The 26,780-nt window shown below is 46.7% G+C and overlaps 1 long non-coding RNA gene across 1 annotated transcript in view; it reads right to left on the bottom strand.

The window, feature by feature from the left end:
• Positions 1-26,780, bottom strand: part of LOC122420556 — a 250,652-nt gene that overhangs the window by 76,166 nt on the left and 147,706 nt on the right. Inside the window, exon 3 of the long non-coding RNA XR_006263317.1 lies at positions 1,623-1,749. This is a non-coding gene — a long non-coding RNA (uncharacterized LOC122420556). The remainder of the gene's footprint in view (positions 1-1,622; positions 1,750-26,780) is intronic.

The raw sequence follows: 26,780 nt of genomic DNA, 5'->3' as shown, positions 1-26,780 counted from the left end.
AAATTGATTCCAAGAGGACACGAGTAACATATATCAGCAAGGGACAGACCTGGAACACATCCAGGCCACCACCCTCCTGCCATCACACAGTCTGCATGGCTGCCTGAGCCCGGGAGGTCACTGCTGTTCTCACACAGGTTAGAGTGGGGAACCCCCCCACCCCCACCCAACACTACTGAAGTGCTGCTAAATAAAGCAATCTGTTCACTAATACTCACTATGGGTTATCTCCCTGCAGGAGTCCTGAGACCTGTGTCTCTGAGCTGCAAAGAGGCTGATGGTGGCAGCTACTAAATTGTGTTTATGAGGAGCTTTTTACCTGAAGGGGTCATAAATCATTCTTGATCAATAACTGACCGATCCAGTTGCTTTGCACATTTCAAATCCTCCAGATCCATACACAGAAAGGAAAGAGAGAGGAAGGCAATCTGTTTATTGGGGGAAAATGACAGAATAACAGGCTAATGCAACTACTTAGGCGGGCAATTACCTGTTTTGTTTTGTTTTTTTTGATTGAAGTGAAGTGTTTTGAATGGTTTGCTGAGTCAGTTAAGGTCAAACAATGAATAGTCTTGATTTGAACGGGTCAAGTAAGGCAAAGGTCTGGTATCCAACTGAAAACTTACTACGTGCCTTGCACTGTACCCCTCCACTACCCTCTTAACCCTGCAAGGAGGGATCATTAGTCCCACTTCCAGGAGGAAACCTGCAGCTCAGTGAAATTAAATAGCCAGCTCAAGGTTGGGGGTGCAACCAAAAACACTCTTTCCCAGTATGAAACAAGCAGAGTCCAAGGGCAATTGGACTTGGAGAAGCTGAGTCCCATTTCAGGATTGGGCTGGTTGCACAGGAATTGCAGTTGGTTGCAGGCACACTTTGGGGAGGCTAGCCTGGCTCCCCCCTCACAGTTGCTGATGGAACTGCAGTATCTGTTTGGGGTCAACCTCCAAAAGGAATTAGACGGTCCACCATCAAGAGGCAGCCTATATTTCCTCAGGCCATGCCCTGCTCACAGCCCCTAGTGGTCTCCCAAGGTTAAAAGGATGATGTCCTTGAATACCCCCAAGCTGCTTTGCCAACCTCTGGTAACTTCCCCACACAGATTCACAGGAATCAGCTGGCTAGTCATTCTCCAGCAAACCCTGTCTGGCCTCCAAACGTAAGCTCTCCCAACACGCTCTCTCCCGTCTCCTGTCAGTGACCAAGCTCCCCATCGTCAAGGCAACTTTTGGAGCAACCCATGTGAAGAATGTCTCCCGGGTGCTTCATCCCAGCTCCTCTGAGCTCTAGCCCCTGCTCTCTTGGGACTCTGTCTGGCCGGGTGGGGTGGGGAAGGTTCAACCAGGCTGGCCGGTGCTAGGGTAGCCTGTACCCTGGTCCCCATGAATGAGGGGCTCAACAGAACTCCTAAAGGCTGGCAAGTCCTCTGTCTTTGGGCCCCACTGCAGGTATGAACAGGCATCTCTCCCTTAAGAGACTGATTTTCCCAAGGACCAGGCAGATGCAATGCACTTCCCTACTTCACTCTCAGTCACTGCAGGCAGAGCATCAGTTCTCAGAGACAGGATGGCGAGATAGAGGATGAAGCCTGGGATCTTTTAAAAACAAGGAGTTTCACTCACCAAGAAGTAAGCTGATGATCTGTCTCATCAAGATGACCTCATCTGATCACCGTCTTGAAAGCTCAGCATTGCGCAGGCCTAGGAAGGCCGCTGTGGTAGGAGAGTGTCCGGGCTCCAGACCTCTCTGCTGTTAGAATGAGATAAAGGAAAACAGTTTTCCATGAGCAACTCATTCTTCTTGTTTTTTCAAACTAATTTATTGAAAATTATTTTCTTCCTACAATTTTGCAGGTGACTATCTTAATTCTGAAAACGGTGACTAGAATGGACTAATCAGCCTTTCTGGAAAATGTCCTTATTTGGATCTCTCTAAATAAGTACTTGCATGTGGCACTGATCATCAAGAAATCCCACAGCACTGCTCAATTAGCAAACAGTTTAAGGTGACATGTTGTATTTAAATAGTCTCCCTTGGAGTGACAGATGTCTACAGTAAACATCGGGAAATACACCCAAAGAGCCACCGGGGCTGGCCCTGGAGGTCAGAGCAAAGGCCAGTGGGCCCTTCTTCGTGGGGACAGGCTGTCAGCTCCAGATCCTGGGGAGCACCGCCCCCCAACCCTCAAGGGAGTTTCAATGACAGAGAAAGTGCAGTTTGCTCCAATATCCCAATGCGTCAGAGAGAGTCCTTCCTGCACAAGGCCAGGGGTGAGGTGTGGCCACAAAGTCGTGCAATGGCCTTTGTTTCTGATCCTTGCACACTTCTTGCTTAATTAGCTACATATACAACCTGTCTGTGGCCTTAGAGCAAATAGATTTCAGGAGGAAAAGTGCCAATTTTCCTACATGTGTCCAAACTACTTTCCTTAGCAGCTCTTACTCTCTCACCTTCTGAATCAAGTAAATGTGTGGTTCTGCCAAAAGGTTCAGGATGACAGGGACACGGAACCACTAATTTAGATAAATGTCAGAATTCTTGGATCCTAGAGCACACTGCTCGGCACCTTGCCAGGTCCCAGGGAACTCAGGGGAGATGGAAGGAGGGGCACCCAGCTCTTTCTGTGTAGGAGAGATTAAGTGTATTTGTCTGTTGCACACTCCCCAGAGCCTGTTTCCTGTTGGGATGTTGAGGAGCTCTGTTGTGTAGGGAGAAACTGAGGGGGCTAATGGTTCTACTGTGAGAACTGTGATGGTCATCTTATTTGCTCCTTCCTCCTGAATCCAGCATCCCCTCTCTGCTTTGCTCCTTGAGATGGACCTCCTGGGACTCCTTTACCAGAGTCCCCTTGCTGACCACCCCTGATTCCCCCATAGGAGGCCCCAGGAGTGGCCATAGACAGACTGTGGTCCCCAAAGCTGCCTCTCTAGACAGAGTTGGCACGTGTCACAGGAGCATAGGGGGCACTGGAGATGGTGGTGCAGGTGGGGAGACCCAGGTTCTGGGAAGCAAGGGGGCTGGGGGCGTGGAGGGAACGCTGCCTGCCTTTCCAGCCCTGAAAGGATCAAGCCCTCGGCCACTGCAGCCATTAACCCCACCGCGGTGCACCCGGAGGGAGAACTCAGGAAGGAGGGAAACGGGACATATTTTGTGCTTCGGATACTGGCCCTAGATAGTTAGGGTATATACCTAAGAAATAATTTCAAAGAGCCCAGACTCTTACTGACACATCTTCCCATACATGCATGCATGCATGCTCCGTCGCTTCAGTTGTCTCTTTGTGACCCTATGGACCATAGCCCACCAGGCTCTTCTGTCCGTGGAATTTTCCAGGCAAGAATACTGGAGTGGATTGCCATGACCCCCTCCAGGGCATCTTCTTGACCCAGGGATCAAACCCGCATCTCTTGCATCTCCAGCATTGCAGGCGGATTCTTTACCCACTGATCCCATACATAGAAAAGCACTAAAATCGTTCACTTGAAATGTCTGTTTTTATTTTCTTGTTGCTTTTTGTTTGTTTGTTTGTTGCTATTAACAGTAATATTTTTATGTTTGACTACATGGTTTGGGGTTTTGTTTTCCAGCAAAAAATTCCTCTACATCCTGGCTTCTCCTTTACCTCTTGGGAGCAGTTTGCTGAAGCTGAAGCTCCAATACTTTGGCCACCTGATGCGAAGAACTGACTCATTGGAAAAGATCCTGATGCTGGGTAAGATTGAAGGCAGGAGGAGAAGGGGCTGATAGAGGATGAGATGGTTGGATGGCATCAACAAACTCCAGAAGCTGGTGATGGACAGGGAAGCCTGGCATGCTGCAGCCCATGGGGTCACAAAAAGTCAGACATGACTGGGAGACTGAACAACTGAACTGAACTGAACTGAGCAGTTTCTTAGAGCCGTTTGAGAGGCTGTCTCTTAGGCTACAGTCCTCACTCAGTAAGTCCTCACTGAATAAAACTAAACCCACAACTTTTAGGTTGTGCATTTTTCTTCAGTTGACAAGAGGAAAATTCTGCATTAGGACCAAGATCACTGCACTATAGAAGAAAGACCATCTTCATCAATCTCTGTCTCCCCTCCTTCAGCATTTCCTCTCTAAAGAGGCAACACCTCCTAGAAGGCCATCAGCAGCTTCAATTTTTTTCTCTTTCTTTTAAAAAAATTAACATTAATACTTTTATCACTTCATCAAGGATTTCTGTTTCCTAACTTTATTGAAATATAATTGACCTACATTGTGTAGTATTGATTTGATACACTTATGTGTTGCAAAGTGATTATCAAAGCCTTAGCTGACACCTCCCTCATGTCACATAATTACCATTTCTTTTTTGTGGTAAGAACATTTAAGATCTACTCTCTCAGCAACTTTCAAGTATGTAACATAGCATTATTAGCTATAATTACCGAGCTGCATATTAGGTCCTCAGAACTTATCCATCTTAAAACTGGAAGTTTGCATCCTTTAACCAAGGTCTACACAATCATACACACACCACCACCTCTTCCCAGCCAAACCGTGGCAAGCCCCATTCTACTCTTTTTGTGAGTTTAACTTTTTACCAATTATACAGGTGAGTGCTTTTGTCTTTCTCTGCCTGACTTGTTTCACTTAAAATCATACTCTCAAGTTCTATCCATGTTGTCACAAATGGCAGGATTTTCTTTTTTCTAATGCTTGAATAATATTCCATTGTGTATGTACATCACGTCTTGATCCATTCATCCACTGACACATAGGTTTTCTTCCATATCTTAGCTCTTATGAATAATGCTACAATGAAACTTTTCTCTTTCAGTTTCTCTCCCTTTCAAACTGTGATTTTATTCATACCTGAGACAAGGGGAACCCAAGCCCAGTCCCTTGTGAGCCGCAGATGCTGAAAAATGCTGACCGCAAGAGCTCAGATGCCTTCCTAGGGTTAGAAATTACATACCACTGAGGCCTGTGCCCAATTCTGAAGAAATGGAAAGTTTCAGAGGGAGCAAAGGGGAGAACTTTTTAAGATGAAAAATTAAATGTATTTATCTGCTACATGTTCTCCAGCCTGCTAAATGTCTAGATGTTTAGATGATCTGTCAGGATTTAGCCCAAACTCCCCCACTTGTAGCTGGGTTGTTAAATCTAAAACCATAAACTAGATGCTCTAAGTTGCCATATAAAAAGTCCTCATACAAACCATCCCTTGTGGGGTTGCCCTAAACCCTAATGTTACTGCAGATGTGATGAGTTGTTTCCAGCCTCTCACGATGAGGATGAAAGCTCATCCACTGTTGTGCAGAGGGAGCCTGAACTCAAGAACTCTTCATGCTTGTGAGGAAGGCCTCTAGAGTCTATCTGCTGGTTGAGCGGATTTGTACTTCATGTATCTGCAGGGGGGTGAGGGGCCTGACTCAGACGCCTGCATGGAGGGCCAGATCACTAAGCTTTGTGCTGACTTGAGAATGAGCCCCTGGGAGGTAAAAGCAGGAGGCACAGTGAGCTTTCAAGGATGGCTTAGAGACACCTGGTCCTTCACCGGAAGACTGGGTGAGATGGCAAGAGGCGCTCTGCTCAGTGAAGGGAAAACCACTTCTGCAGCAAGGATCTGGGCAGACACATCACAAAGGCCAACTGTGGGTTTACAGAGCCGGGTCATAATCCCAGCTCCACTACTCAGCTGAGCCCAACCAAGCAGCAGCCCCACTTAGAACCTGTCTATGCACCAGTGGGAGCGGTACTCCAGGACCCAACGCTCTTCAGGGAGAGGCCGTGGATCTTTCCCTTACTGGGTCTTAAGCCCAACCTGCATCCAGACCGAAACCCAAGGATTCCATCATGTGAGTGTTCTGACCATGAGGAGCATCTGGCTTCCAGCTCCAAAGGACAGTGCATCTGCATAGATCTCAGCATGACGGAGCTCAGGCTTGATTTCCCCAGTGCCTCAGCAGGTCACCGGATTGCCCAACCTCCAGGCTGGGGTGGACAGGGTCTTAAAGAAAATAATGGAAGCTCCTTTACTGATGGCTGACTGTGAACCAGAGACTGCTCTAAGTGCTTCTCACACTGTTAGCTTCAGAACCTCTGGGTGTCTGCAGATGATGAGAAAGCCAAGTACAGAGTGTGGAGCGCCCACCTGAGGGCAGGCAGCCAGCATGAGTGGGACTCTGGCAGCCCCTTTGGGCCCTGTGGTTCAGGATTTGGAAGAGTTCTATGAGGCGGCAGTTTTCATTCCCATTTCGCAGATAGGGAAGCTGAGCCTGGAAAGGGCAGGTTACTTGCCTGAGGTGGCACATGGCCCAGAGCCAGAGCCGAAGGCAGAAGAGGGTTTGCCCACCGGCTGAGACATGACACGTGTCCTGATTGCCGCCAAGCAGCAACGCTGCCCGTCAGGGACGGAGCAACCACCAGGTCACTGGCTCCCACCGGTCAGGCCAAGCTGCTGCTCCGTCAGCGCCTTTCGCCCGATGTGCCCCACTGAAACCCAAGTGTCAGGGCTGTCAACCCTGTTCCAGGTGCCCAGGCACGTGAGGCTTCTCGCCTGCTCTTCCCTTAGGTGCTGTGGCCCAAAGTAGCGCTGCCTCGGGTCTTTCTGACAAAGACCAACCCTTTGGTCTTGGGTGGAGCTTCTCCTACTTCTGACAGATGCCACTTTGACCATCACTCATGGCTCCTCTAGCAGATAATTTGTCATGAGAACACACAGCAGAGGCAGCCCAGCAGGCCCCTGCCAGCTTCCCCAGCCAGAATCCGGCTTCCGTCCCTGACCTTGGGGCAGAGTTGGGGCAATTCAATAACACAGTAGCTAATATGCATTGGGTGCCTGCCAAGGGGCTGGCACTGTGCCCAGCTTTGCAGCTTGTCACCTCCTGCTATCTGTGCCAACCCTGGAAGGAAGGTGTGATTGCTTTCAGCTTATGAATAAAGAAACTGAAGAATAGAGACGTTCAGTCATTTGCTACAGGTGCCGCAAAAGAAGGGGCAAACCTGGGAGAAACCAGAATCAAGAGGCTCCAACCACACACAGCGAACTTTGAGTCACCGGGTGACTAGAACACTGGTTCCATTCCAGTCAGGTGCAGACAGGGGATGGACAACTGAAAGGCGCCCATCTCTAAGGAGCAGACGGCCTAGGGTAGGAGACAATATGTGCAGAAACCCACAGTGAAAGGCAGGCTGTTTCAAGCATCTTCAGTGGAGAGCAGCTGATGGGAGCCACAGACAATCCAAAGAGGTCCCAGCTGCAGCTGCCATGGTGCCCAAGCCTTCAGTTCAGACCGACATCTATAGCAGGAGCTGTAGCCCCAATAGGAGGAAGAGCTAGGTGCCCACCTGACACTGGTCTTCTTCACAAAGCAAAGCTGCAGGGTCCACGACACTCCACACGTGGTCTGCACTTGCTTCAGCACATGAACAAGATCCCGATTTCAGTCAATGCATATCTGTCTCTCTCTGATGCGTTTCAAAGTTCTGTCTACAAAACACTGCTTCTTTGGGGATGGGGTGGGGGGGTTGGGCATGCCACCCACAGGAGAACAGGCAGCTCTCATCTGAACTTGCTCGGCAGGCTGGCACCACAGTACTTTGATCCTGGCTCCTTGAAATTGTGCGCATGCACAATGAGACGAAGTGGAAAGCTGGATGCAATGCCTAACCCGTGCCGTGCACAGCCAACATCCAAACCTTCTACTGTAGACTGAATGTCTTCATATTCAGACTTTATATGTTGCCATGCCATTCCCAAAGGTGATATACTAAGAGTTGGGGCTTTTGACAGGCTCTGCTTTCGTGAATGGGATTAGTGATCCCATAAAAGTGACCCCAGAGAGATCCCGCACCCCTTCCAACATGTGAGGACGCATGAACCGTCTACGAGCCAGGAAGCAGGTCCTCACCAGAACCTCACGCTGGCACCCTCATCTCCAACTTCCAGCCTCTAGAACTGTGAGGAATAAAATTTTGTTGTTTATAAGCCACTCAGAATATGGTACCTGGCTATAGCAACCTGAGTGGACTAAAACACCTTCTGACGGAAATCTCCAAATAATGAAAACCAAAGGCTTACAGTGATCATTTTTTCCCGTTTGAATCAAAATTCAATTATTCTCTCTTCCCTCCTCGCCCAATTTACATGTCTTTTTGGATTCCAAGAGCTGGACATTGCATCACAGACCCCAAATCATGAGCGTTTCACCTCCACGTGAGTTATTATTTTGCCTGAGATGGTTGCATTTGAAAATTAAGCAGTTATTTGGTGCAGGGATTGGAAAGCAACCACAACCATGTCTCACAGCTGTGAGACACTAAAAGCTAAGAAATGGTGAAAATGTCTGTGATGTTTTCGGCACCACCAATATGCCCCTCACACATGCACAACTGCAGACTCGTTCCTCTCTTTTTACTGTAAAGGTGATTTCCCTGAAGTATTTTTAAGCTGAAGAGATTCACTATAAGCTGGTGAAAAATTGCTCGCTACAAGAGATCCAGTCTATTGGCAGAAATCCAGCAACCCAACGTATTGGTAACTAGCTTGGTAATGAGTCTCTTCCATGTAGATTGGCTCGTTATTATCAATTTTTGTCAGCTCTCTTGTGAGTCTTGATCTGCTGCCCCGCTTTGGCTCCTGTGCAGGAGAAGGGGAGCCAGCCCCGCGCCCACACAAAGTACCAGAGACCTGGGCCTGGAGGGAGGGAGAGAGAGGGGCGACAGGCTCCTTGTTGTAAGAGCCTTGAATTTAACGTTCCGAACAGAGAGATGTTAAGGAGACTTGCAATGAAGTGTTATAAAAACAGAGTTTGATTGAAAGAGCTGGCACATAATGCAAATGAACACTTTGTCCCATGATTCATTGCTATCAGGAGAACTAAATTTGTACAGCCCAGAGGAGAGATGACTAATGGGAGGCATAATAATTGTCAATTTATACCTGCAAAGAATTAATCAAGAGGCCTGGAGGAGACAGCACTCTGTGGCCACTTTAGGTGTATGTGCTGGGAGCAGGCAGTGCGGGAGGAGCTGGGGAAATTAGGCTACATAGTAGGAATGACCGTAATAACACTGGGGTCCATTAGCCATAGACATCACCTCCACAGCAAGGTGACAATTATCACCCCCAGAAAACTGCACAAACAGATCTTGGGGAACGGGTGGCGATTTTTGCAAAGATTTGTAGATTTGATGGTGCACGTGGAAGGCTCTGGGGCTCAATTCCCTCCTCCTGGGGCTCCCTCCCAGGCATCCCTAAGACACCTCCTTTTTTTTATTCAAACAAAAATTTCTCCACTAATTCAACTCATCTTAGAGCACTGACTTCAGAAAACTCCCTGTCCAGCGTGGAGTGATGTGGGGACAGAGAGAGTATTTCATCCTTAAATTCAGCAACTGTTTATTGAGCACCTATTCAGTGCCAGGTGGTAAACAAGGAAATGTCTTTGCCATCATGGGCTCACATGCTGAGTGAGGGGGGAGGAGAGGACCCCAGAGACTGGCACGCCTGCCTGAGAGATACTGGCATAACCAGGTCTCACCTGATGCCCCAAGGGGAGCAAAATCCAGGGAGCAGCTGAGTCCTGGTTTGCAGAGTAGGCCCTGAGTAAATCAGTCCCCTTTCCTGTAGGAGTCTGGCAGTCACCCAAAAGTCACTGGAGGATTCGGACTCTGGGAGTGAAGGCCTGAGACCCTGTCCCCTCCTTGAGGGAGCTCTTCATTCTGAGCTCAGTCCCTGCACTCTGGTGGAGCACAAGCCAATGAGCTGAATCACTCAGTAACATTTTCAATTAGTTACTAATGTCTGCAAACGGGAAGGTGTCACACACACTCGGAGTTCCAATGCTGCATTTTTTTAATGTAGTCTAACCGCACTGCACCCGCACCCCCACAGGACAGCTGTGGCTGCCGGAGCTGCCACTCTGAGCTCCAGTTCACCGCCGTTCCCACTGCTCCCTTCCAGTCTCTCATTCCACCCTGTTTCCGTCTCTGTTTTGCCAACACAGCTCCGGTGGGAATTTAATATTTCTGCTCCTAGGCTAAAATGACCAGAAATACACAGTGGCTGGCCTGTATCAGCTTAGGGTCTGCAGAAACGTTTCTAGCCAACAGTAATTCAGTGTTTCAATTTGATTAATATCACCGTAATAATTAGAATAGACTTCTCTGTTTTGCAAACCAATGGCCCTTCCTTTAGGCCCCAGGCTCTGGCTCACTGGCGGCCCAAAGTCAGTAACGCTAGATGAGCTAGTTTGCTCCCTTCTCTGCAAGAGATGTACACCACTCAACCCATGTGTCCTTCACCGTGACTATTAGGCTGGGACCTCATGTAGAACGACAAGACAGCAAGTAAAAATTCAGCTCAAGGATTTGTCGTGTGTATCCCTCTCCCCTCTACCCTGGTTGATTTTTGACCCATATTTCTGCCGGGTGGGTTTTCCATGTCTGTTAAAAAATATATCCACGCTTCACCCAGTCCTTTTTGAAAGAAGCAAAACAAGACCTGTAGCAGCAATGCAGTGCAGGAGCACGCCAGAGAAGAGATACTGGTGGTGGTCCCTGCATGAGAGCGAGGGGGCAATTAAAAGAAGACACAAGGAACAATATAGGCAGCTGGAAAATGCTGGGCCAGGCAGCTCAGGGGAGCAAAGCCCATTAGGCAGAGCGGACAGAAGTGCATTTGATGTTATTCTTCCAATGTGTCCATATGGTGATGCCCACTGGGGGCCTGCAGGTGGTGGGACTGGGAGATACAGGGAGGAGTCAGAGCAGGCTTCCATCTCCAGGAGTTCAGGAGAAGAAACGTCCTTCACACGGAGAGCCTGTCACACCGCCAGGAGGCACTGTGCATCCCCTTGCCTATTGGGTTTCAGCACAGTTGCAGTGGCTGACGCTCTGTGCTTGACAGGGTCCCAGCTCAAGTGTGGGGTCTCCCCATCACTAGGGCAGCCCCCAGTCACTGAGGAACTTCTGTTATTCCAGTGAGATGGTTTTGAGGCATATTCTGCATGGGTTTCTCAGTGGGCACGAAAGGCTAAGCCCAGGTGCCCACAGAGACAAAGTGTCCTCAACACACACTCCACTGACTTTTCTCCCTTCCCCATCTTATTTCCCCACTTTCTGGGATCAGCTCTGAACTAACTATCTGCACTCAAGTCCTTACTCCAGGATCTACTTTTCAGAGAATTCAAACTCAGACAGTGCCAGAGGAGTATAACAGATTGAATTGTGAGCTAGGAAGTCAAGAAAGGGAGCTTTTGAACTAGGCCAGTCCTTGGGGCACAAATAGAGAGGGAAGTGGAGGAGAGATTCATTCCAAGTGGTGGGCACAGTGTCAGTTGTAAAGAGAAGGAACACAGAAGTGAGACTGAACAGTATGCCATTAATTTACAGGCTAGGTGATGAACCACGGAAAATGGGATTGGAAAAACAGAGTGTGCCTGGATCGCCAGTAAGTCTGAATGTCCCCTTGTGGAGTATAGGTTTCATTTTGTAAATGTTGACGTGATGTGATGTGATGGTGAAATGGTGTGATTTGTGTAAGGCAATGTGGAGGCAAGAAGGAGCTGGATGGGAATGAGGACACAGGTTGTCTTCCAGGCTGCCCTGGTGAAACGAGCATGCTTGCCCTGGGGTCAGATGGCCCTTGTGGAGGCCTTGGTCCTACATGTGGTGGTCTCTGGCTAGGCACTCAGGGAGTGCCCCACGGATGGCAGGCAGGCCCAGCTCTGTCAGAGTCCATGGCTGAAGAGTCATAACTGGTGGCAGACAAATAGCTCTGGTCCACAGGCTGGCGAGGGGAGCTGACTTAGGGTTTCCAGGTGAATAGAACCTGAAGCAGTAGTGTGAACAGGCCCCAAATGGCACATCCCACCAACCGTCAGCCAGACGGGCACCCTGATGCTCCTGAGTGGATCCCACATGCTAACGATGGAGCAGAGCTGCCCTCTTGTCTGAGGGGTGGCTAGAGGCTGCCAGAATAACCAATGGAAAAAAAGTGGTTCAAGAGTGAAAAACAAAAAAAATAGAACTGTGGAAGTAAATCAAGCATTCACATTTTATTTGACCACAAGACGCCAAATGACCATTTTGACTCTCTTCTCTACATTTGCAGTGGCCACAGTTCACGGGAACCTAACTGTGTGGCAGTGATGAAGAGCAATGATGGAAATGTAGCTGGGGATCTGGTTACTAGGTCAGCTTTGCTGACTGCCCAGCTCCCCGAGCCCCATGCTCATGGGAGCCCTAGTTCCCATGCGATCAGTGTTCCTGGAAGAACTGGAGGTTTTCAACTTTAGAAAATAACGTCTCCCCATATGCACAAATGCCCATTCACACAGAGCCACTTTCTCTGCAAGAGCCTATTTCTTGCTTTAGGGTGAACCTTTATGAAGTGTCTTCTAAGAGATACAAATTAATAGGTTGTTAATAGTCTTCTAAAATAATGTTTCAAATTCAAACAACTTTGGGAAATGATGTGTTGAGCAAAATTAAACAGGTTTCTTTACTCTAGAACATTAGAGCCTTCAATGCGCTCATGAATAGCTATGCAATTTGTGGGGCTTGGTGCAGAATGAAAACACCAGGCCCCTGGTTCAAAGATTATGAAAAATTGCAAGAAGAAAACGGCAAAGCATTGTGCCAAGCGCAGGACCTTCCCGCGCACGAGCCCAGTGAGGCTGCAGCAGTCCCCTGGCTGGGAAGTGAAGTCACCCACACACCGCCCTGCCTCGCTGCGGGCCTCCAAGTGAAGAAAGGGGGGCAGACAATGTGTTCAAAAGTATCCCACCCTGGAACTGCAGGTCCACAAAAGACACTCAGGAAACTCCTCCTTGAAGCCAATGAATTCTCATTTTCCTCTTACCTCTGGACTCTGATACATGAACACTGTAAATAGAAACCCATGGGACAGCCACACGCAGAAAGGGGAGGCCCTCGCGCACTGCTCATCCCCACCTCTGTTTCTGTACTGGGGGACTTTTTGTTTGTTTGTTTGGTAAAGCAGAGCCCACCAGCTATTTCTGCTTATTATTACTTATTGCTCCATCCTTTCACATGAGGCCCAACACCCCTGAATTACCAAAGCAAATTTCTGGCAATAATAGCAGGCAATTTACAGTGATAGATGAATATAACAAAAATAGTATACCATGGCCAGAGATTGTGCATAATTTTGTACTTAGAATGCAAGCATTATTCAAGTGCTGTCAGCCCACTTGTTTATCCTGCTTCCCTGGGTGGCACCAGGACACTACCTGGGCCTGGCTTCTCTGAGCTCCTCTCTGGGGTTATTTGTGGCTGAGGATGGTGTGGGGTGGGAGGAGGGAAGCCCACCCTCAGCCTCATGAGTCACAGTGGGCAGAGAAGCGAAGGTGGTGACCGCCCGTTAACTCACTCCCTCTGGGGCTGTTCTCATGGGGGCCCAGCCCCGCCGCCTCTGCTGCTCTGACTCACTGCCGTTTTGGGGCTCCCACGCCTCTGGTCTTCAGGCCTCAGAGTTCACCTGCTCAACACACCTGTGCACACCTTCCTCCCCCACTCCTTTGTTAGGGTGTCCTGGCTAAAGGCAGCTCCCGCCTCCAGCAGGCCCTGCCCTGAGGGGGCTGACCGCTAGCTCTCCACTAGCCAGCTGCCCGTATCCAGAGCTCACACGGCCTTCATTCCTGGACTCGCCCCGTCAGCTACTGAATGCATGTAGTTCTGCTTTTACTGAGGGGCACCCACATGCCAGGGTTGGGTGGACAATTTTCACATGAGGCTCACAGCTCGCATCCTTGAGAAGCTCCTCTTCAGGCTAGGAGAGATGGGCTGGTTCCCGCAGACTCAGACAAGAAGAACTGACATGCAAATCTGCCCACATCGCAGCTCTACTTAACCTCCTTCAGTGGGTCTGCTGTCCATGTCCTCAACACTCAGAGGGTCCTTTCCAGGCCCTTAGGTTCTGTCCCGCAATATGGCCCTGTCAGTCACTTTCTCTCAGCCTCACCCACTCCACACCACCCTGCGCACACATAGTAGCCTCTCCACATTCCCAGGCTTTCGCTCAACACCCCCCCACCACCCCCAGTAATGCTCTTCCCCTCACTGCCCACCTAAGAGGACACCCTCTGCTCTCTCAAGCCTCACTTCAAGTGTCAACTCCTCCAGGGAGCTTTTCACAGTCCCTGCTCCCCAACCACTCACTCCTACCTTTGTACCACCACCGGGTCCAGCAGAGATTTCCAACACAAACCAGCCGACATCTCCGTGTAGAAGTCTACCTCTCCCACCAGACCATGAGAAACCTGAGGGCAGGGTCTGCTGCATGGAATCTCCTCGGTGAATAACCACTCCATTAATCTCTGAATTAATGGTACAGATCCTAGCACCTGAAGAGCGCCAAGCCCCCACCCCAAGCAGCAGGCTCCCCAGGCTGGACGCCAGGATGAGAAGCGGTGACTATGACCCTCTTTCTTCTCACTCTCATGCCCGCTCAGCACTTTCGTGTCTCTCCTCTCCCTTCCCCATTTTGTTTCATGATGGGAATCTCAGTCAGCAGCCATGTGTGAGAAGGCAGAGAAGAGAAAAAGAAAATCACAGTCTTAAGTGTGACAGACCTGAAATGTTGAGCTTGAACTGCCTGGGGATTCAATTTCACATTCTCGGTAAAACAGATGCAAATATATATTCAAATTCAATGCAAATGCACTGACAGATCTCCTGGTTCATTGCTGGTGCCTGGTGAGACTCACAGTCCTTGGAGACAGGATTTGCCTTCTCTTCTCAGCTGCCTCCATGGTGCCCATCCCAGAGCTGAGCTCCAGAAAGGAGGAGACCCATAAAGACAGCTCTCAGAGGAGGAGCTGTCCTCAGGGAAATCCTCTGGGGACACCGCCTAAGCTGGAGCCTTCTGGGGTTGATCCCCAAGAGAGCAAGGCTTCCTGCAGGAAGGAGATGGGCCCAGAGTGAACTCCATGCGGGGAGTGAGGGAGCCGGGCGAGCAGAGATCCTGTCACACTGAGGGCACAGCAGCCGCTGCAGTGAGAAGACATTGCAAGTGCATTTCAGAGGCAAAAGCTACAAAGCAGGAGAAAGCCAGGCTGGTTGTGGGTGCAGGGAAAGTCCAGGTGAGCTTAGGGCTCCTCCTGTCTAAGGGGCCCAGACACCTGTGAGGCTGGGAGAAAATACGCCTCAGCCCCAAGCACAGGGATAGAGGATATTACCTCAAGATGCCTTTCCTGGAGGCTGGGTCCCAGAGCCCTAGACCTTGTGTTACTGCTGTGTGGCTGTGGTTTTAGGGGGCCATCGTGAAGACTCCTTAAAGGACAATACTCCGGCATGGTGCAATAAAAGCCCTGGCCATTTTCATGTTCATGGAGAGAATAAAAGTGAAGAATGACACCTAACGAATTTAATGCCTTACCAGAATAGCTTATTGACAGCTGCAGCTACCTGCCAAGCTCACAGTCCACCCCTCTCTGCCGTGAGACCACCTTCCCTTCATACCCCCTCCTTCAGGTTTCAAGGAGCTCCTCATAGTCTGCAGCGGCCCAGCAAATCCAGCGCTTCTCTGGCATTGGATTCTCCGGTGAGGAATCACACTCCTCCCACAAGGCTGGAGGAGTCTGACCCACTGCGGACTCCACAATAGGCGCTGTCAGAATGGTCAATTCAGTCACCATGTTTCCCTGCCAAGATCACTGGTTCAAGCTGGACAGATGGCCCAAATGGGCCATCAGAGCTAATGAACATCAGCCCTCGAACTCTGGAACCATGAGGAAGGAAAGCACATTTCCGCTGAGTGGTACTGAGGGGTACCATGGAGGTGGAGCATCCTCGGGGCAAAGATTTGAAGGAAAGCAGAAGAGGAAGGCGTCCTGGTGACACTGGGTCCTGGAGCCAGCTGCCCCAAAGCCACACACTCTGGACTTCCGGTTAATGTGAACCAATATGATCTCCTTGCTCTCCAGCTCAGGCTGTCAAGCCCAGGTCCTGGCAAGTGCAGGCAAAGTATTTTTGACCAATTCACTCTTTAGGCTTTTGGTCCTGCTGTCCACTCTAAATTCAGCTTTCTGGGCTGCATAGGCCATGCTTCTTCCAGAGCACCTTTCCTAACCTCTCTCTTCCCTGATCTGCTGTAGATCTGAGCACCACAAGTCTGAGTCTCTGTCTGTGAATCTGCTCCCCAGCCGGAGACCCAGAATCTGCTTTCTCTACACTGACCACAGCACCCAACCCAAAGGCAGCCACAGCAGGTGCACAAAACTGGTTTCGGTGTGTGCTCCCAGCTTCTCGAAATCGCTTCTCCCTCTCTTTCTCTCTCAGTTAAACTACCAGCATGTGAATCAGAAAGGTCAGAAAATATGGACTGCTTTCAGGACATGAGACTCCCTCCAGACCCATTTGTTCTTATCTTCATACCACATGTGTCTTCAGAAGAAATGCTGCTGGTCAGACATGTTTGATAGGAGGAACTATTTTGCCAACACTATGAAAGGGCATCTCTGAAGACCCATAGAGGAATGCTTCAAAACACGTTTGCTAAAAATATGTGCTAAAAAAACCTATCTCCACCTGTAATGAACCACGATTCTCCTGGGGTTTTGCCACCTACTGGCCTTGCCATTCTTTCTGTTTACAAGTAGAGAGATACTGGGGGGAGGGGTAGAGGAGAAAAGGGAAAATGAGACAAAATTAGACAATGTGTACACGTGAAGATCCATCCACATTACATTCAAGGTTTCCAATCCTTGGCAAATTATACCAGTTTCCACTACAATAGAATGTAATTATATTCCATTATAATATAAATGCATTCCTTTTTGCATAAATTCAATTTAAAGAAAGATATTAGTTAAATACAGCACAGGTCATAAGGGCTTTCTGTGTGACACTAGACGTAAAGAATTTGTCTGCCAGTGCAGGAGTCGTAACAGACATGGGTTCTATCCCTGGGTCATGAAGATCCCCTGGAGGAGGAAACGGCAACACACTCCAATATTCTTGCCTGAAGAATCCCTTGGACAGAGGAGCCAGGCAGGCTACAGTCCATGGGGTCACAAAGTCGGACACGAACGTATGTACGAACGAACAGGTCATAGAGTGGTCATGATGAAAAGAGAAATCTGGACACTGAGATCCACAAAGAATTGCTATTACCTTGCTGAGTGGCCTGGGGTAAGTAATTTAATATCTCTAATCCTCAATTGCTTCATCTGTAAAACAAGGATAATGCATCTGCCCCACTTACCTCTGAACTAACCTAAGCGCTGAGCAGCTACAGATGCTATGAGATGATTTCTGAGCCTTGACCCTGGGCCATTACTAGAAAATCAAGCCTCTCACTGCAGTGGGACTTTTATTAACAAGGCTTGGTGGCCTACTTTAAGGTCTGTCCCAAAGGGCTAAAATCAGTGAACTTCATGCAGCTCCTGTTGCTTCTAAAACACCTTTAATCTGAACCACTGCTTATGACAGAAGACAAAGGATCAAATGCCCACAGGACTAGTTCAGTTCAGTTCAGCCACTCAGTTATGTCTGACTCTTTGTGAACCCATGGACTGCAGCACACCAGGCTTCCCTGTCCATCACCAACTCTCAGAGCTTACTCAAGCTCACGTCCATTGAGTCTGTGATGCCATCCAACCATCTCATCCTCTGTCATCCCCTTCTCCTCCTGCCTTCAATTATTCCCAGCATCAAGGTCTTTTCAAATGAATCAGTTCTTCGCAAAAGTATTGGAATTTCAGGTTTAGCATCAGTCCTTCCAATGAACACCCAGGACTGATCTCCTTTAGGATGGACTGGTTGGATCTCCTTGCAGTCCAAGGGACTCTCAAGAGTCTTCTCCAACACCACAGTTCAAAAGCATCAGTTCTTTGGCACTCAGCTTTCTTTATAGTCCAACTCTCACATCCGTATGGATGACCACTGGAAAAACCAAAGCTTTGACTAGATGGACCTTTGTTGGCAATGTCTCTGCTTTTTAATATGCTGTCTAGGCTAGTCATAACTTTTCTTCCAAGATGAAAGATGGCAGGGTGTAAACAACAGGAGTGGTGAAGACTGGCAGATTGCAGAGTGTGTGTCTGTGTCCCATCAGAGGGAGAGGCAACCACAGAGTCCTCATAACAGGATGCCATGTGGGACTAACACTCGAAATGATGGAAATACAATTTTTTCAGTAGAAGGCAGGAACGTTGATTTTTTTAAATTGAAGTATAGTTGATTTATATTACATTTCAAATTATTATTATTGTAAATATTTATAATATTACAACATAATGATTCAGTATTTTTACAGATTTTGTTCCATTAAAAGTTATCACAAGATGATGGCTATAATCGCTGCACCATATAACGTATTCTTGTTCCTTATCTATTTTATACACAGTAGTCTGTGTCTCTAATAGGATAGTTGCATCCTATTCCCTGAATGTGCTCTCCTTTCCCTCTTCCCTTTGGTAACCCCTAGTTTGTTTTCTACATCTGTGCATCTGTTTCTGTTTTGCATTATACATTCATTTGTATTACTTTTTAGATTCTACATATAAGTTATACAATACAGTATTTGTGTTTCTCTGACTTATTTCACTTAGGATAATACTCTCCAGGTCCATCCATGTTGCCTCAAATGGCAAGATTCAATTCATTTTTACAGCTCAGTGGGATTCCATTGTATGTACATACCCATCTTCTCTATCCATTCACCTATTGATGTGCACTTGCATTACTTCCGTATCTTGACAATTGTCACTAATAGTGCTTTGAACACTGGGGTACAAGTATTTTTTTGAATTAGAGCTTTTATTTTTTCTAAATATATACCAAGGAGTGGAATTCTGGATCATATGGTAACTCTGCTTTTAGTTTTTTTGAGGATCCATCATATCATTTTCTATAGTGGTTGCATCGATTTACATTCCCGCCAGCAGTATTCAAGGGTTTCCTTTCCTTCACATCCTCTCCAACATTTATTTACAGACTTGTTGACAATAGCCATCGTGGCCAGTGTGAGGCGATATCTCATTGTGGCTTTGATTTGCATTTCCCTGATGATGAGCAATGTGGAGCATCCTTTCCGTCTGAGTGTTTTTTGGGAAAACGTCTGCTCACGTCTTCTGCATTTTTGACTGGATTTGTGGTTTTTATTGTGAGCTGTCTGAACCGTTTATATATCTTGGATATTAACCTCTTGACATATCATTTGCATGTATTTTCTCCCAAACAATGTTGGTTTTTGTGATCTCCTGTAGCTTTCTCAAGTTGACAACTAATTTTAAAACTTGTGAAATCCAAAACAGTGTATTTTTGTGATATTCAAAATAGTGTATTTCCAAACTGCAGCTGCCCCACAGCCCACCAAACTCTTGACAAGTAATATTTAATTCTCCGCATTTTTATTTTTTAAAGTTTATAGGTCATACTCATTTTAAGCCACAAATAAAAACAAATAACCCAACAAGTGCCCCTAATTTGAACAGGACAGGATGCTTCTCCAGTCACCCGGTATGTGCGGCACCACGGACCGCCATGGAAAGGCAGCAGCTCACTGATTCCCAGCCCAGTAACCACCCAGTAACCCAGTAACCACCCAGTAACCCAGTAACCAACCAGTAACCCAGTAACCCAGTAACCAACCAGTAACCCAGTAACCACCCAGTAACCCAGTAACCACCCAGTAACCCAGTAACCCAGTAACCACCCAGTAACCCAGTAACCAACCAGTAACCCAGTAACCAACCAGTAACCCAGTAACCACCCAGTAACCCAGTAACCCAGTAAGCCCAGTAACCACGGCCAGCAGGGAGGCCCCATTGCCTCTTCATCCTCAGCCGCAGCCCAATCACCCCTCTCAGCAAAGGTCTTCGGAGATGAAGAGGAACACTGGAATATAATTTACATGTTGTCCTGAGGTAAAATTGGACATTTCTGTCGATTCTTGTTTCCTCAATCTTACAAGCTCCGCAAATTAAATGCTTATGCCATTGTCCCCTGCCTTGTTCTGCACAAGGAAGCCAGAACTGATGCCCTCAGTACGCCACTAGGAAAAAAATACTCACTGAGGTCACGTGCATTACTCATCTCCAAGCCCCCACCTCCACACACATAACCAAAGCCTCCTGCCATCACTTGTATCAGCATCATCAAAAACTCCCTTCATGTATGCATTGTACACTTAAAACCTTGCTCAGAGGATAGATCTTATCACAAAATAATAATAAATAAGAAAGTGAGGGAAACTTCTGGAGGTGATAGGTATGTTTATATCATAGGTTACAGTAATTGTTTCACAGATGTATTAGTTCAGTTCAGTCACTCAGTCATGTCCAACTCTGAGACCCCATGGACTGCAGCATACCAGGCTTCCCTGTCCATCAACAATTCCCAAAGTTTACTCAAACTCATGTCCATTGAGTCGATGATGCCATCCAATCATCTCATCCTCTGTCGTCCCCTTCTCCTCCTGTCTTCAATTTTTCCCAGCATCAGGGTCTTTTCCAATGAGTCAGTCCTTCCCATCAGATGGCCAAAGTATTGGAGCTTAAGCTTCAGCATCAGTCCTTCCGATGAATATTCAGGACTGATTTCCTTTAGGATTTACTGGTTGGATCTCCCTGCAGTTCAAGGGATTCTCAGGAGTCTTCTCTAACGCCACTTTTGAAAGCATCAATTGTTTGGCGATCAGATTTCTTTATGGTCCAACTCTCACATCCACACATGACCACTGGAAAGACCATAGCTTTAACTATATGGACCTTTGTTGGCAAAGTAATGTCTCTGCTTTTTAATATGCTGCCTAGGTTTCTCATAGCTTTCCTTCCAAGGAGCAAGCGTCTTTTAATTTCATGGCTGCAGTCACCATCTGCAGTGATTTTGGAGCCCAAAAAAATAAAAGTCTCTCACTGTTTCCATTGTTTCCTCATCCATTTGCCATGAAGTGATGGGACCAGATGCCGTGATCTTAGTTTTCTGAACGTTGAGCTTTAAGCCAACTTTTTCACTCTCCTCTTTCACTTTCACCAAGAGGCTCTTTAGGTCTTCTTCCTTTCTGCCTTAAGGGTGGTGTCATCTTCATATCTCAGGTAATTGATATTTTTTCCAGAAATCTTGATTCCATCTTGTGCTTCATTCAGCCTGGCATTTCACATGATGTACTCTGCATATAAGTTAAATAAGCAGGATGATAATATACAACCTTGACATCCTCCTGTCCCAATTTGGAACCAGTCTGTTGTTTCATGTCCAGTTCTAACTCTTGCTTCTTGACCTGCATACAGGTTTCTCAGGAGGCAGGTAAGGTGGTCTGGTATTCCCATTTCTTTCAGAATTTTCCACAGTTTATTGTGATCCACACAGTCAAAGGTTTTGGCATAGTCAATAAAGCAGAAATAGATGTTTTTCTGGAACTCTCTTGCTTCTTTGATGATCCAACAGATGGCAATTTGATCTCTGGTTCCTCTGCCTTTTCTAAAACCAGCTTGAACATCTGGAAGTTCACAGTTCACATACTGTTGAAGCCTGGCTTGGAGCATTTTGAGCATTACTTTGCTAGTGTGTGAGATGAGTGCAGTTGTGCAGTAGTTCAAGCATTCTTTGGCATTGCCTCTCTTTGGGATTGAGCTGAAAATTGACCTTTTCCAGTCCTGTGTCCCCTGCTGAGTTTCCCAAATTTGCTGGCATATTGAATGGAGCACTTTAATAGCATCATCTTTTAGGATTTGAAATAGCTCAACTGGGTTCCATCAACTCCACTAGTTTTGTTCGTAGTGATGCTTCCTAAGGCCCACTTGACTTCACACTCCAGGTTGTTTGGCTCTAGGTGAGTGATCACACCTTTATGGTTATCTGGGTCATAAAGATCTTTTTTGTACAGTTCTTCTGTGTATTCTTTCCATCTCTTCTTAATATTTCTGCTTCTGTTAGGTTCCTACCATTTCTGTCCTTTATTGAGCCCATCTTTGCATGAAATGTTCCCTTGGTATCTCTAATTTTCTTGAAGAGATCTCTAGTCTTCCCCATTCTATTGTTTTCCTCTATTTTTTAGCATTGATCGCTGATTAAGGCTTTCTTATCTCTCCTTGCTATTCTTTGGAACTCTACATTCAAATGGGTATATCTTTTCTCCTTTGCCTTTCACTTCTCTTTTTTTTCTCAGATATTTGTAAGGCCTCCTTAGAGAACCGTTTTGCCTTTTTGCATTTCTTTTTCTTGGGGATGGTCTTGATCACTGCCTCCTGTACAATGTCACAAACCTCCATCCATAGTTCTTCAGGCTCTCTGTCTATCAGATCTAATCCCTTGAATCTATTTGTCTCTCCCACTGTATAATTGAAAGGGATTTGATTTAGGTCATGCCTGGATGGGCTGGTGGTTTTCCCTTCTTTCTTCAATTTAAGTCTGAATTTGGCAATAAGCAGTTCATGATCTGAGCCACAGTCAGCTCCCAGTCTTGTTTTTGCTGACTGTATAGAGATTCTCCCTCTTTGGCTGCAAAGAATATAATCAATCTGATTTCAGTGTTGATCATCTGGTGATGTCCATGTGTAGAGTCTTCTCTTGTATTATTGGAAGAGGGTGTTTGCAATGACCAGTGCGTTCTCTTGGCAAAACTCTGTTAGCCTTTGCCCTGCTTCATTTTGTACTCCAAGGCCAAATTTGCCTGTTCCTCCAGGTATCTCTTGACTTCCTACTTTTGCATTCCAGTGCCCTATGATGAAAAGGACATCTTTTTTTTGGTGTTAGTTCTAGAAGGTCTTGTAGATTTTCATAGAACCATTCAACTTCAGCTTCTTCAGCATTAGTGGTTGGGGCATAGACTTGGATTACTGTGATACCCAGTAGTTTGCCTTGGAAATGAACCAAGATCATTCTGTCATTTTTGAGACTGCACCCAAGAACTGCATTTCAGACTCTTTTGTTGACTATAAGGGCTACTCCATTTCTTTTAAAGGATTCTTGCCCACAGTAGTAGATATAATGGTGATCTGAATTAAGTTCACCCATTCCTGTCCATTTTAGTTCACTGATTCCTAAAATGTCGATGTTCACTCTTGCCATCTCCTGTTTGACCCCTTCCAATTTACCTTGATTCATGGACCTAACATTCCAGGTTCCTATGCGATATTGCTCTTTACAGCATCAGACCTTGCTTCCATCACCAGTCACATCCACAAGTGGGTGTTGTTTTCGCTTTGGCTCCATCCCTTCATTCCTTCTGGAGTTATTTCTCCACTGCTCTCCAGTAGCATATTGGGTACCTACTGACCCGAGAGCTCATCTTTCAATGTCTTATCTTTTTGCCTTTTCATACAGTTCGTGGGGTTTTCAAGGCAAGAATACCTAAGTGGTTTGCCTTTCCCTTCTCCAGTGGACCACATTTTGTCCAAACTCTCCACCATGACCCGTCCGTCTTGGGTGGCCCTACATGGCATGGCATTGCATTCTCACCTGCAGCCATCTGCTGCTCCCCATTGGACAAACTTAGAAGAATTTCTTTCTGTAGCTTGGGCATTTCCCTGGACTAGATCCGAGGTACTGTCAGGTCTGTTCCTTTCTGGTGACTCTTGAGGGGAAGGCTTTTTAAGATTGGTGGAGCTCAAAGCCATCAAGTTGTATGTATTAAATATGCACAGTTTTTTGTATGTTGATCCTACCTCAAAGTGACTTTTTAAAAAATATTCCTTCATGTGGATGAACTTCTTTAGTTTCAAAGGTGTTGGTCTTTTCCCTCATTTTCCAGGACCCATGATTGACCTGTGTCCACAAGCACTGCTTCTTCAGCATCTCTGGACAGGAGGAACGCTGCTTATAATGTGCCTGCCTTAACATTCAGGAGTCTGTTCGCCTGCCAGGTGGTAATAGGAGGATTATATGTTAGATTTCCGGAGTTTTGCTCCTTCTCTAAGTGTCAGCAAGAACAAAAATCACCTTGAGGAAAAGAGGAAATAGACCTTCACAGAAATACAGAGCCCTGGGTGCAGAGCTGATGACGCTGAGGGCTCTGGGCACAGTAGGTGGCAGGGGTTGGCGGCATCTACACTGCCCGTTCCTTGGTACCCAGCAGAGCCCAGCGTCTCTCATGGCAAGGACTCAACCAACATTGGAGAAATGACTGACTCACGGAATAATAGGATTTCTGAGAGCACCAAGTCCAGCTTATCTACCTTTTTAGAGATTAATGATTTCATGGTTGTGTTTGAACAAAAGAATATATTAAATAACTTCTATGAAATTAAATTTCACAAGATAAGATTTTCCACCTGTCAGACAGGACAAAACTAGGACATTTTGCTGAGACACTGGGTTGCTGAGGGTGTGTCTGCACTCACTGTCAGGACTGAGTAACTTCAGGTGGTCTCTGAAGAGGGTAGAGCTTCCCAGGTGGCTCAAGTGATCAAAGAATTTGCCCGCCAATGCAGGAGATAGAGGCAGGAGACATGGGTTCAATTCCTGGGTCAGGAAGTTCCCTTGGAGGAGGAAATGGCAACCTACTCTAGTATTCTTGCCTGCGAAACCCCATGGACAGAGGAGCATGGCAGGTCAGTGGGTTAGCAAAGAGTCAGCCACAACTGAGTGTGCGTGCATGCGTGCACACACACATGCACACACACACACACACACACACACCCTGAAGGGGGTAGGCGTCTCTGGGGCTGCTCACTCTTCCTCCAGGCAGCTGGTGAGATTGCACTGATCTGCCCCATGTTTTGACCAATAAAATACGAAGGAGTCACTTCTGAACAGAAACTTTAAGGCTAGTGTGTGATTCAGCATTCTCCCTTCACTGATCCCTCTGCTGTGAAGACCACAATTGTTCGGCTGTGACTGTGCTGTCAACCTGGGTCTCAGCAAGAGAGTAATACAGAACAGAGTCCTCAGAATCCATAATGGACATGAAGCATTAACAAGGAATGAACTTTTGCTATTTCAAATGGGGAAGACATGAGGTTGTTTATTACCACAGCATGATCTAGCTTGTCCTGAGTGATAAGAAGACCTATTTGGCAATATCTACCAGAATTTAAAATATTAATGCCTTTGACTCTTCAATTTCAGTTTAATAATTTCTATTATTTTTTTTCATACAACCACACATATACAAAGTGATAAATGTGCAAGGATATTCATAGCTGTAATGTTTATATAGCAAATATTGGAAGCAACATAAGAATATGTTGATTATTACTATGCTTTATGGAATGTTTAATAAATCATGGAAATACAGATTGAGGAAGAGTATACATCCCAAAAAATGAATGTCAGATTTTTATAAACTGATGGGAAACACTTCCCAAGATGTATTGTGAAGCAAAAAAAAAAAAAAAGAGCAAAATGTGGAACAGTGTGTGTAGTAGGCTACAAATTGTGTAAAGAAAATGCAAATGTGTTCATAAGGATATCTGTATCTTTGTACTTTTTGCACATAGGATAATCTCTGGACACAGACACAGAAGAAAGGGTCAGGGGATGGGGGTCCCTCTAGCAAATGGCAGTGAAGCCACGGAGAGGAGAGGAACCTTCTGCCCAGAGCACACCATTCTCTTGTGCCTGAAACTTTTGCTACACATAGGTATTATGTCTTCTTTAAATATATAGGACACTGGGCACATTTCCAAGAAATGAATAAAGCAGGGGCAGAGGCTTTAGAGGGGGTGGGTAGAGATAGGAATAGAATCAAAACTTCTTGTTTACCTTTCACAGAGTTTTCATTTTTGAACCATAAGAATATAGCATTTCTTTAATTTTTTTCAACTAAAAAGTTTTTTTAAGAAATCCACTCTTGTAGAAAAGTTTGAGGGCCAAGGGCTGCTCACAGGGGCAGCAGGCAGCTATTCAGGAAATTTCCTGAAACATCTTCCCATCTGTTAGACAGTTTCAAGCTATGCCTCTTCCATGAAGCCTGTCTCATTTTATCCAAATCGTTATGAGCTTCCCTGATAGCTCAGTTGGTAAAGAATCCGCCTGCAGTGCAGGAGACCTGGGCTTGATCCCTGGGTTGGGCAGAACCCCTGGAGAAGGGAAAGGCTACCCACTCCAGTATTCTGGCCTGGAGAATTCCATGGACTGTGTAGTCCATGGGGTCACAAAGACACGACTGAGCGATGTTCACTTTCACGGGTTTCAGGGTGCAAGGCCTTCTGGGTTCTGGGCCCTGTGCTGCATGCTCTTCTCATATAACCTCTAATCCTCATACTTAGTCCATCAGGGTGGTGAGCTGTTGCAAAGAGTACTTCAGCAGAGAAAGCAATGAACAGCTGGTGGACTGTTGAGAGGAAACGGGTCAGAGGGAAAAGCCTTCACTCCCCAGGGAGAGTAGAGCCTGCAGAAAGGACCTGAGCATGTCAGGCACATCAAGGACTCGTTCACCAGACCAGACGGGATGGTGGTGAAGCAAGCAGGAAGGACCACGAGAGAGGAGGGGGAGGGCTCTTAGTGTCGGAAGGGGTGAGCGTACCCACAGTCCCAGGGGAAAGGAGGAGAGGGAACTTTGATTAAGAGCTGAGTGGAAATGTAATTGGAGCCCTTGAAACCTTTTGGAAAGACAGGGAAAAAAATTTCAGTTTCTGTTTGAACTGTGATTCTTCAAAATGAACCTTTCTTCGGTTCTGGGGAATGTGGGTTCTTACATTACACCAGAATTTTTGAGTTCCTTTTACAGATGAGGAATTAGAGAAATAAGTGGTTAAGAAACTTGCTCAAGGTCCCAAGCTTCTTTGTAAAAGAAATATGACTGTATCTCAGCTTTATCTGATTCCAAGCACATACACTTCTACTTCCTACACTATCTCTCAGTCTGTAGGTGAAATCCCTCAGCCAACCCTCACAGCCAA

This window comes from Cervus canadensis, chromosome 18 (assembly GCF_019320065.1).
Source record: "Cervus canadensis isolate Bull #8, Minnesota chromosome 18, ASM1932006v1, whole genome shotgun sequence".
NCBI lineage: Eukaryota > Metazoa > Chordata > Mammalia > Artiodactyla > Cervidae > Cervus > Cervus canadensis.
This window is presented reverse-complemented; position numbering and strand designations above follow the sequence as displayed.